At 38.0% G+C, this 12725-nt stretch overlaps 2 long non-coding RNA genes across 2 annotated transcripts; both read right to left on the bottom strand.

The window, feature by feature from the left end:
• Positions 1–5222: 5222 nt before the first annotated feature.
• On the bottom strand, positions 5223–6922 carry LOC139362568 (uncharacterized). The gene is made up of 3 exons (XR_011621711.1): positions 6872–6922; positions 5961–6372; positions 5223–5498 (listed from the first exon to the last, which is right to left on the bottom strand). It is a non-coding gene; the product is annotated as an uncharacterized lncRNA (long non-coding RNA).
• Positions 6923–10417: 3495 nt separating this feature from the next.
• On the bottom strand, positions 10418–12714 carry LOC139362912 (uncharacterized). Its single transcript, XR_011622541.1, has 3 exons — positions 12224–12714; positions 11979–12130; positions 10418–10636 (listed from the first exon to the last, which is right to left on the bottom strand). It is a non-coding gene; the product is annotated as an uncharacterized lncRNA (long non-coding RNA).
• Between the last annotated feature and the right edge of the window lie 11 nt (positions 12715–12725).

Here is a 12725-nt window from a genome sequence, read left to right as displayed (position 1 = left end):
CCAGCCTTTTGAAGCACAGGCTGTACCTGGAGCTGCAGAGGGGGGCACTGCGCAGTGGACTGGTAAAAACGGGGTGAGCAGCCAGTCACTGAAGGGCTTTCGTTGCCCGTTTTTCTGATAAGCCACTGCACCCGGCCCCCAAAGCCACAAGCCAAGAGGGCCAAAAGCACTGAACTGAGGCATCACCTTTTTTCTTCACTGGCTCCCATAAGCCTCAGACCTCCCTGGCGTGTCTTGAGGATGAAGATCTCTCTTCCTTGTGCATGTAGGAACAGAAGCAACCAGTCATGTGTGCTAAGCCCACTCATAATGACTTTTGTGGACCTCCTCACTCCACTGACCTGTGAAACCCAACTGGAATTCCAGGGTCCAGAATTCACATTTGGTCCTAGAACCAGAGTTCAGCACCCAGGCCACAGCAGAAGTGGGCCTGTTAATTTCACAGCACAAGGCCCAAATCAGAAAACTTGCTTGACTATTCAGCTGCACCCAGGCAGTGTGTGTACTGTTCCAAGCAAGTCCCATCCTCTTCCTGCCTCCAATTACTTCACCTGCAACTTGTCATTTGTACCAGCTTTTTCTCTACCCCCGACATCCTATGGTTTTTGAAATTCCTCTGAAGACTGCATGAGCTAAGCTGTAAGGGTCCCAGTACTCTAGCCTACTCAGGCTGTGCCAGGAAGAGAGATTTCTCAACCTACTTTGACTCTTAAGAGTCATGTATAAATAGTACCAACTCTAGCAGGAGGGCTGTCACATACTGAGATTCTTTCTGGTCTCCATATCAAAAGATACATTAGAATGACAAGGAAAATAAGACACAGACATAGCTGTTCTGCCTTTTAAAGAGCAGCCTCAGCCTGGTCACCCTGAACCACAATTTCAGGGTCTGTTTTAGCATGTCCCGCCTTCGAAAATAGTGGAACGGAGCCCCAGAATAGTCGAGGTCCAATGAAAAAGTGGAGAAGGGGCACCTCAGCAGCCTGTCACCCTGTAACAGAAACAGACCCTATCAACTAAGAAGCCATCTCATAAACTTAGACAACCATACTAGCAATGTGCACACACATCGGGCCTTTTAGTAAACAACCCAACAATTGAAGAAAAAAGCTTTTGAATTGAGTCTCAGGAAGAACCTCCACTGCCTGAACCAGCCTGTATGATGGATGCAACTGACAGTGTTAACTTGACTCGCATACCTGGAGTCTGACCCTGTATTAAAAAATGCTTCTGAGTGTTCAGAGTTCCAAGCTAAAAACTCTAGTAGGGGTCAATCTGGAGATTATTTTTTACCTTTGAGGAACATCTGAGCCCCTGGTCTGTCCCATTCTGTGGCATGGAATACAGGCCTCACAGGGGATTGAGGCCATTCCTTTTTTGTGAAATGAAGGCTGATAGGTGAAAGGTTGTTCAGAAAAAAAATGTGCTAAATAAAAATGCTATACAAACCAAGTGGGTGTGGTTATCCTGCTAAGCCCACTGACACTGGAGATTCTCCCCTTTATGTAAGTCCCCAGTAAAACTCCATCTCATTCACTGGTTCTGAGTCTCTTCTTTGACATCTTGAACCTGGTGCCATTTCCATGGGAGTGGAATTTGACACAACTTACCCCATAGTGAGGAAGGATTTAAGACTCTGCTCAATGTGCTTCCTAGCTCACCAAGGCATCAGCTATAGAAGGATGTAGTTGTTCTCTTTACCGCTCTTATCCAGGCCTCTTAGATGCACAGTCAGTGGAATACCAAAAAACATGACTAAGAAACACATCGTGGTCAGAAGCAAGAGTAATGCCAGAATAAGCAGTGACCACTTGGAAAACAAAAGGGAGCATTTTACTTTCTCCTTTGGCAGCCCTCAGCTTCTGTCATCACATTCTGGCTTCAGTGATGGTTTTTAAGGTCATCCTGCCTCTAGAGGAATCATGGGCCCTGGGTGGTAAACACCTTCACTTAATCCTCGTGCAACAAAGCTTTCTCTTGACAAATATGACCTCTGTGATCATGAGCTTCTAAGCAATCTGAACAATGCACAACCTGAAAATCTATGAAAGGGAGATGAGTAGGTCTGAGGGAAACTATTTTCCACTTTTTTTCCTTGGCAGTTCTAAAAATTGTGATGGTAGACAAATGTGCAGAAGAGGACAGCATAGTATAACTCCTCATCATGTGAGTTTACAACCAAGAGGTTTAAATCCCAACTGTGAGAGCTCCAAATGAAAACCAGAAGTTACCTCACTGCGTCTGTCAATGATTGATTGCACAACATTTTGTCTATCATACTGAGGAGTCTTCACTGAGGAGTTTCCCATTGAAAATATAGAGATAAAGACAGGTAAAGGTAAAATAGCAACTCCATGAAATCATTAGATAAAATGTAGAAATGCTCATCTCACATCATTAGCATTTTCACATATATTTGCATGTATATCTACCCTTAAAGTTGACATTTTCGTAATCAGTTATATGTCAAGTTAAAATAAAAAAAAATTTCGACCAGGTGTGGTGGCTCATACCTGTAATCCCAGCACTTTGGGAGACTGAGGCTTGTGGATCACTTGAGGATAGGAGTTTGAAACCAGCCTGGCAAACATGGTGAAACCCCGTTTCTACTAAAAATACAAAAAAAAAAAAAAAAAAAAAAAAAAAAAAAAAAAAAAATGGCAGGCACCTGTAATCCCAGCTACTTGGGAGGCTGAGACAGGAGAATTGCTTGAACCCGGAAGGTGGACGTTGCAGTGAGCTGAGATCGTGTCACTGTACTCCAGCCTGGGCAACAGAGCAAGACTCCATCTCAAAGAAAAAAAAAAAAATTCTTTTTTCACAGCAAAAAGAAACACGCATGGTCCAGGCATGGCCTTCTGGAGTGGAGTGTGTGTGGCCCTCTCCTTGAAAAGAAGGAAGAACAGTCAGTGCCCTGCATTATGTGTGGGGGATTCATTAGGACACAAATAAAGAGTCAGTCAGGGCCTCAGCCTAGCAACACTGAGGCTTGAAGGGGGCTTCTGAAAGCAGTAGAAATGGCCTGTGGCACTGATACTAGGTAACCTGTAACAATAAAACATCTGCAAAGGGATCTTAGCAATCCTGCTCGGAGGCCCTGACTATACCCTGGATTGGAGGCTCCCGGGCTAGAGTGGCTGCCAGACAGCCTCAGCAAATGAGTCTTGACCAGTATGGCAGGGCTAATCTAAAATAGCTCATCTCTTCTGTTTACAAAGAAAAATATAGAAAAATAAAGTGAGAAAAAATGCAATCAAGAGAAATATAAAAATAAATTTAAAGTAATTGAAAAATAGGACAAATAAACTGAAATAAAATAGAGAAAAATAAAGAGAAATGTAATTAAGATCAGTGAAAATAAAATTAAGATGAACAATAAATACAAAAAATTAAGAGAAGCAAATGAAGTAATTTGCAATAAAATAAAATTTTAAGAATAAGGAAAATAAAATGAAAATTAAAAATTTGGAGAAAAAATAATACGGGATATGAATGGAAACTAAAGAAACTAAAATAAATTTTAAAATGTTACAAGCGAGATAAATCTAGAAAATTTGAAATGAAGGAAATGTAATGAGAAAAATAAGAAAATAGAAATTAATAGAAAAAAATGAAAGTAAATGAAAAAGAGAAACAATGATAAAGACAAATATGCAGAGAAATAAAGGTTAAAAAGAAAAATAAGACCTGGGGATAATCTACAAAACATTTGACCCAACAATAACATAATACATAATATTTCTAATAGCATATGGAACGTTTTCTAAGATAGGCAAACTTCTAAGACAGAATGCAAGTTTTAGCATACTTAAACAGATGGCAAGCACAACAAATAGTTCTGACTACAATAAAATATAACTGGAACTTAAAAACCAAAAGAAAACTAGCATGTCTGCATATATATGAAAACTAGACAAACTCTTGAATTCTATTTTTCAAGAGTTAGAACGTGCAAGTTTCTTTAGATGTTAATAGTATTTGAAATGATCTACAGATGAATGAGATCTCTTTAACAAAAATCCAGTGGTACTTTTTGCAGAAGTATGAAAATATTCTAAAGTGTTTGAGTCAATATTTAGCTGTGTCACCCAGGCTGGAGTGCAGTGTCATTATCATGGCTCACTGTAACCTTGACCTCTCAAGCTCATTTTATCCTCCCACCTGAGCCTCACAAGTGGTTTGTATTGCAGTAGCATGTCACCTTGCTCAGCAAGTTTTTGTAATTTTTGTAGAGACAGGATTTCACCATATTGCCCAGGCTGGTCTCAAACTGCTGGGCTCAAGCAATTCACTTGCCTTGGCTTCACAAAGTTCTGGGATCACAGGAGTGAGCCACCAAATATTGCCCTATAATTTCTATAAAAACTCAAAAAACCACAAGTAGCCAAACAACCTGGAAAAAAAGAATAAAGTCAGGCATCATTCTTTTTTATTTCAAAACATATTGCAAGGTTACAGTAATCAAAACAGTGTGGTGCTGGCATACAGACAGAAAAACACATGTTGAAACAGATAAGAGAAGCCAGAAAGATACCTACATGCATATCCTCAGTTTATTCTAAATGAGGGTTCCAAATCTTCATGTTGCAGAACTTTAGCAAAATTGGGTTCTTGTCACATGACAAGGAAAGAATAGGTGAGGGACACTCTGAAGGATGAAGAGTAGAGTTGATTGGGTAAAAAGAAACAAAAAAAAGTAAAGAAAAAATCTCGACAAATTGAGTGGGAGTCCTGTTTACAGGCCCCCACCTCCCAGATTGCTGAACACCAGACCATCTCACAAGAACTGAAGTGGCCAGGTTCCTCCTCCCTGCACAAGGGGTGAACTTTCCATGGCTCCAGTTCCTTCCCCCAGTGTGCAGATGGACATTATTCAGAGAATCAGTTAGAAAAAGGCCTCATCTGGGACTAGCAGTCTGATTTTTCAGCCTTCAGGAGGTTTTAGGCTTGAAGGTGGGGTTTCGCCCAGGACCCCTTGGCTGTTTCCTGTGTTATTTCCCCCTCTAAAGAAATACATCTAACTGTGGTTAGAATAAGGATAAGGATGAGAACAAAAAACACTTTTAAGTGCTTCCTGCTGACAGGGGTCACTGTTTTGGAAAACCAACAGTTAGATCTCCCTAAGAGGCCTATCTAAGTGTCCCCAGTGAAAGGGGCCATTGTTCAAAGTTCTGGTTGCATGACTGTTTAAAGTTTGGTAGCCTGAAAGTGAGAAGAATCAAACTGGGCTATTAAAAAACATGTATTAAAATGAAACAAGGGGAAGGTGTCAAGGACAGCTAAAAAATTCCAAGGTCTTTTATCAGTTTGCATAGGGAGAGGGAGGCCAAAAGCCCAACTGGAAAAATACATTTTTGACCTTTTGCCAGCGTGTCAGGCTTCTGGGTTCTTTTGCCCTGAATCCAGTCTTAAGCCAACCAGTCTAAGGTTTGGGAAATTAACTCTTCCAAGTTTGGAGGATACATCCGAGGGGATTGTATGTAGACATGATTACCAATCTGTAAAGAGAGGACAGAGGAGAAAAAAGGAAAAAAACATTTTTTCAAAGGAGTCCCAAGAGTCCAGGATGCATTCAAAAGTGGTATAGACTGAAGATTAATGGCTACTCATTTAGAAAGACAGGAACAGGTGTCCCTGATTTCTTTCTCTTCCTAGCAAATACCCAGGGTATGTTGAGGGATAGAAGAAAGAATGTTCTCTTTCCCACTTCCATTCTTGTATCCCCGAGTCCTAGTGATTGTGACAGGTTGCCACCAATAGGTGTCAAAACAGCTTTCACCCATGTTAACAGGGAGGCCTAGGGGGATGGAAATATCTCCTGCTACCCACATATGCCCTATCTCCCCTGTTGTAAGTGGTTCTGGAGTTCACTAGACCTCATTTATGCCATAGATCCTAGCATGATCTTTATCGATGAAATGGGAGGCTTGGCTTAATCAGCTGGAATTAGTCATGCTCACCTGCATTGTGCCTTTTAACCTCCATTATCTGCCTCTGAATTTCTCAGATCCAGTTTCTTTCCTAGGGCTTCAACCTGAAGCTTCGAATTGAGGTTGGGATAAAAATGTGTGTCAGGATATTGCATGGACTGCTTATGAGCTAAATGGTAAGATGAAGCTGTGGAATTGAGTCCTCTTTCCACAAGGGAGAGAAAAGAATGTCTTGTGACACACCCAGATAACTAGTGGCTATAGTTATGCTTGCTAAGATTTGGGTGGGCATCTGATTTATTCCCACCACTCTGCAGGATTGCAAGATAATTGCCCAGAACTAGAATATTAATCCAGATTTTTACATTACCTATCCTTTTTTGTTTCTTCTGAGCTGCAGTTGAAGATCACTAGTTGGTTCACAGGAATAAGCAGGGTTGGTCTAAAATGTAGGCAAAAATTCAAAAGTAGTAAGGTTAGAATTTAACGACAAATGTATAATAAGTTTTGAAACATAATCTTTTCTATCCAGTTCTCTTTTATTAAAAACAAATCATGATAGGACTGAATTGTTTGTAAAATAAACTTTAGTCTTATACTTGGTCTGATTATTTGCATAAAGTGCAGCAAGAATATTTCTACATAGGTCTCTTACATTGGCTTTGATGGAACTCTGTTTCACAAGAAATTTCAAATAGGACTTTCCAAAGTCAAGCCCAGTCAGGGGTTTGTGCCATCAAATACTTATAAGTAGTGTGATCCTCTCCTCTTATGATCCCAAGATAAACTTGGAGCTCCTGGGCCTGTCAGAAAGTGTCATTCTTTACCACAGATCAGGAACCCTGCACGAGGACTGCATAGATAAGGTATGAGGCTAGTTTTTCCCAAGGGGCTCTTACTGGCTCTGTAAGTTGAGATTGACTCCTTAAAGGGAAGCATACCCTTTCAGTCAAGGCCTTGGTAAAACAACCAGTTTCTCCAATTGTGTCCTGTTGCAAAAGAAAATGGATTACTATTACACTGATGCAAACAGCTATATTGCCATAAGTTAAGAATACTCACAACTGTTTCTCAAATTCTGGAGAAACCATGCAGAGAGAGACAAACAAACTCCAAATCTTGTTCACAGGAGTATACCTTAGTCAAATATTAAAGGCTGTAAATCACTCATAATAAGTTTCCTTGACTCTGGTAAACAATAAAAGGATCAGTAATGTTACAAGCAAAAGTCAAAAGATTACTTCAGTTTTCTACTAGTCCAATCCATTCAGTTAATTCTTTTATGTTTGATATTCATGAACATTTTAGCTTTTCATGAGTCCTGTACGTTTATCCTGTATTCCAATGTCACAAGCTCCAAAGTTATCAGAAGCCTGCATTTGAGAATACTTGTCAAAAGTTCTACAGCTGATTAAAAACCATTTTTTGAAAAAATCAAAACAAGAGAACAATTGTCTGTGTATAACAAAATGTCCAGAGTAGTTACAGTCAGAAACATGATTGACAAAAATTTAACATAAAACTTAACATACAAAAACTTAACATAAAATCCTTAATTATGGTTGATAGCACATACTTCAGAAATTAGAATTTTAGAAGTCCCATACAATTTTGGAACATGTATTAGTGTTAGTCACCAAAATATCATCTAAAGAATATTTAACACCATTTTGGCAATTTCATATAACTAAACATGTCATATAATCCTGTTTACCTCTCTTGTGGATACTCCAGGGGCCCTCTTTAGCATCCCAAAAGCCAGGAATTAGGAAAGACAATTTTGTAACTAAAGTTTGATTTTGAGAGGGATGTTACATGTTAGGGGTTTAAAATACTTGATGTTATGAAATAAAATTCCAGATTGCCATAAATTACTTATTTAATCAAAATGATTACTTAGAAATGTAAAAAGCAAAAACCTTTTATAATTCTTTACAAATTTTGCTAAAGAGCAGATTAGTGCCTTAAGAGTACCTTGTTGTGCATTTATTTCAATCCTTGATTTTACAAAAAATAACATATAATACCTTTTTGAATTTAATTAATGTTCACACACATAATTTCTTTGGCAAAATTTATTTTTGCAATCCTTCCACAACTTGTTTGAACTTTTAGCTTTATCTTATCTAACTCAAAACAATTATTTGACCTTAGCAATAATCAGCCTTCTTATAATCTTTTATTATAAACATATTTTACTGTTCTTTCACAACTCGTATGTAAATCTACTTCCAATGGTTTCAATTACATGTTACAATGGTAACTTCTAGCAATTTTAACTTTAATGTAAAACCAGGTAAATTGTTTTAATTATGTGCTAGGTGCAACCAAGGGTTTGACACCTTTCAGCAAGGGTTTGACACCTTTCAGCATAATTAAGGGTGTGGTTAATTCCATTTGTCCTCACACAGTTGTGAAGCAAAGTTGAACTGTTCTCAAAATCCAAAAAATCAGTTTATAACCTTAAAATATATAGCAAACCTAGTGTCTGACCTGCATAATTTAGTTCACCTACTCATATATTGATGACATTTGTGTTTTACCAATAATCTTTAAGGCTGCTTTTATTTCTCAAAGATTAAAGTCATGTGAACCAAAAGGTACACAGCTTTTATCTTCACTTAAAAAATATTTGATCCAAGTTCTCATCATTCTTTAAGTAAATTTATTAGAGCTCTTTTTTATAGACACCACACACACAACACATACATAACTACACAGACAGGCAGAAGAAAACCCAGTAGCCATAAGATTTTTTATTTGCCAGTTTCCTGATTGAATTACTGGCCTCTCCTGCATGCATTAGAGTGGCAAGACAAAATGAAGAAAAAGAATTCAATTGGCTGAGAAAAAACCTTTCCCAGCAAAACAAGATCCCAGAAGAGAAAAACATAAAGGTCTTTTAAATATACCTATAATTTGGATATCCACTTTTAATTAAGTTGAGTACTCTTTAAGAAAATACTGTTAAATTCTTTATTACCTGACTCTAGCAGTGCCAAGCAGCCAGTATTTCTTGCTTTCAAACTTTACCAAAGGTGACTTACCAGGTGCTCCGAGGAAAAAAAAAAAATTAAGGTAGTTTGGGAAGGGGAAGAGAATCCTCAAATGGCAAAAGTTACATACTGATATGAAACCAGAAGGGACTCATTCCCTAAGCCTGGATTAAACCTAGGCCACCATTGTAAAATGGCAGAGGTCAAAACGAAACATTGCCACGTGGTTACAAGTCATGCTCCTAAAAACATAAAACAAGATGAAGGCCTGCAGCAAAATTTCCTAACAACCTTAGAGAATGACATACAAAGCACACCAGATTGACCACAGGTCAAGACCAACCTCACAAATACCCTTTCACAATTAAAACTCTACAGAGAATATAAACAGTGAACGTTGGGGTCCAAGCCCAGCAAAACTTTTTCTAAGAAGTAAAAAAGCCTTTTGCTTAAAAGTAAACTGCTGACAGGGTGAAGAAAAAAAAAAAAAGTCTTAAGTGTAGGGCAGGGAAGGAAAGTTTCATTCTTACGCAAACAGGTTTCTTCAACAGAGAGAAAAACTTAATTGCTGTTGGATGAGGCTGGATTCCTTCACAGGTGAAGGGGAAGACACCATGAATGCCTGGCATTTTCCAGCCCAGAGGAGATAAGGGTGAGGAGCCGCCATTCACCTGTCCATTCCACATGTGCCTGGGGCTGTTGGGAATGGTGGTGCACAGGTTTCCTCTACCCCTGGGAGAAGTCCAAGGATGAAAAGGCTTACAAACAAAAGAGAAATAGATTTTTTTGGTTTACATCTTACTTTTCCTCAAGCCCCACATCTAGACACTGAAATGTTTTAGAACTTTTTCCTTAGTTCAGCTAAAACCAGGATCTTGTCACCTGACCAGGAACGAATAGGCTATCGGACACACTGAAGGGTGAGAGTAAAGTTTATTGGGCAAAAAGGAAAAGGAAAAAGAAAAAAACTGTCAGCAAAGTGAGAGGGACACCTGTTAACAGGCCCCCACCTCATATTGACAAACACTAGGTCACCATATAGCAACTGAAGAGTCCAGTCTCCTCCCTTGCCAAAAGACGTGAATTTTCATGGCTCCACCTGCTTTTCCCAGTGCACAGGTGGGCATTATTCAGAGAGAAACAATCAGGAAAGGGTGGGCTTCATCCGAAACCAGCAGTCCAGTTTTTCAGCCTTCTTACTGTTTTAGGCTTGAAGGTGGAGTTTCGCCCAGGACCGTTGACTGTCTCCTGTCTCTATCACTCAAAATGAGAAAAGGTCCCTTGGCTATCTCCTGTCTCTATCACTCAAAATGAGAAAGGAACAGTCTTTTTAACAAATGGGTTGGAGAATACCGAATATCCAAATTATAAAAAATAAAGTTGAGCCTTAGCACAAGCATGAGCTTAAAATGAAGTAAGACTTATTTTTTATAGCTGTTGTAAATAATTTTTTTCTTGAATTTCTAGTTCAGGTGGCTTTTTCTTGGCGTGTAAAAATGCTCCTAGTAATTTTTGTATGTTAATTTGGTATTCTGCCACTTTACTGAATTTCTTTATTAATTCTCAAGATTTTTAGTGTAGTATTTAAGTTTTGCTGTATAGACAATTATGTGATCTGCAAACAGAGAAAATTTGACTTTCTTCTGTTTTATTTGGATGTCTTTTATTTCTTTCTCTTGCATATATGATCTGGCTGGGACTTCCAGAACTCTGTTGAATAAAAGTGATAAAAGTAGACATCATTATCTTGTTTCAGGTCTTAAATAAAAAGCTTTCTTCTTTTTCTGTTCAGTGTGATATCAGCTATTGATTTGTCTTATTTTGCCTTAACTGTGTTGAGGTACGTATCATCTACACCTAATATGTTTTGTTCAGATGTTTTAATCACAAAAGCATGTTAAATTTTTCCAAATACTTTTTTCCACATCTAGAATAAAAAATAAAGGTGTCTAGCAGTAAATTTAATTAAAAAGATAAACACTCTCTACACTATAAATTATAAAACTTTGATGAAGAAATGGGAAACATAAAAAATTTGAGAGTTGTTTTTTGCTCATGAGTTATAAAAAATTTTGTTACAATGGCTATGCTACTCAAGGTAACCTACAGATTCAATGCAAACTCTAAAAATACCAATGACATTTTTTTCACAGAAATGGAAAAAACAGGCTTAAAATTTATGGGGAACCAAAAACAAACAAACAAACAAACAAAAAACCTCCCCAAATAGCCAAAGTAATCTTGTGAAAAAATAACAAAGCTGAAAGTATCAAACTGTCTGACTTTAAAATATACTGCAAAGCTATAACAAGCAAAGCAGCATGATACTGGCATAGAAAACAGACACATAGAGCAAACTATTCAGTGATACCAGTAATAAATTCATAAACCTAGAGCCAAATAATTTTAAGTTGTTTAGAACACACGTAAGAAAAGACAATATTTTCAATGAATGGTGCTAGGAAAGTTGATTTTTTTTAAATACAGAGGAATACAACTAGGTGCCTATCTGTTACCATATTAAAACAACTTAATTAAAAATAAATGGAAGATTTGAATGTAAAACTTATAAAACTCTTTGAATAAAACACAGAAAAATTCTTTACCAAATAGGACAGGGAAAAAACATTTTAAATAAGACCTCGAAAGCACAGGCAACAAAAGCAAAAGCAGACAAGTGAAATTACCGGAAATTAAAAATATATATATATATGTGTGTGTGTGTATATATATATATACACACATATATATGTTTTGCTATATATATATATAGCAAAAATAACAGAGTGAAGAGACAACTTACAGTGTGGGAGAATATATTTGCAAAATATATGACAAGGGATAAACATACAGAACATATGACTTAACAGCAAAAATAACACACAATTTAGTTATAGGCAAGAGACCTTAAGTGACATTTCTCTGAAGAAGACATACAAATGGCCAAGTACATGCAAAAATGCTCAACATTATTAGAAAAATGCAAATCAAAGTCACAATAAGATACCAAACCACTCCAGTTAAAATGACTATAATCAGAAATGATACGTACTTGGCCCTTTCAACAGGAGGTGTTATGACATATCTCTGGTCCTATCATTTGTGTGATATGACTCTCCTGCCTGGACACCGCCCACAAGGGGCATTGTGCCGTACTGTTGGGCATAGCCCGGAAGTTATGCAACTTTTCTGCCAGGAACTTGCCTACAAGGAGAACATTGGAACATTTCTGCCTCAGCATTTAGGTTATATGGCTGTCATGCCTTTAATTACCACAGAGTAAATTTTGACATTTACCTAGGCACAGCTCACAGGCATGGTTATGACTCTCATATGTGGACCCACAAATAGGAGTAATTTTGACTCTTGTAACTTGCTTTATAAACACGAGTGATGTCTTGGATCTCTTTCTGGTAAAAAGGTCACAGAAGATTATAACAGCCTCAGATAATTACAGCCCTTGGCTTGTACAGAGAGTGTCAAAACAGAACCCAGCAGAAGAGAAATTGTGAGTCTCATGCACACCCCACTGACTGTAAGGACTGTCACCATCTCACATATATGAAACCAACTGTCACACATGAAAACCGGACATGTGTGGTATTGTAAATCTCATCTCTGGAATATTTTCTCGGTGTGACGGTGAGATAAATCTTTGCTAAGCATCTGTGTGATTTGACTCTCCAGACTGGTTCCAGCCCATATATGGGATTGTGGTCTCTACCTGGGCCAACCTCTAGATAATGTGACTCTCTTGCCTGGGCCCTTCTCTCAGTAAGGACTGTGACTTATCACTGGC

This window comes from Macaca nemestrina, chromosome 4 (genome assembly GCF_043159975.1).
Source record: "Macaca nemestrina isolate mMacNem1 chromosome 4, mMacNem.hap1, whole genome shotgun sequence".
Taxonomy (NCBI): domain Eukaryota; kingdom Metazoa; phylum Chordata; class Mammalia; order Primates; family Cercopithecidae; genus Macaca; species Macaca nemestrina.
This window is presented reverse-complemented; position numbering and strand designations above follow the sequence as displayed.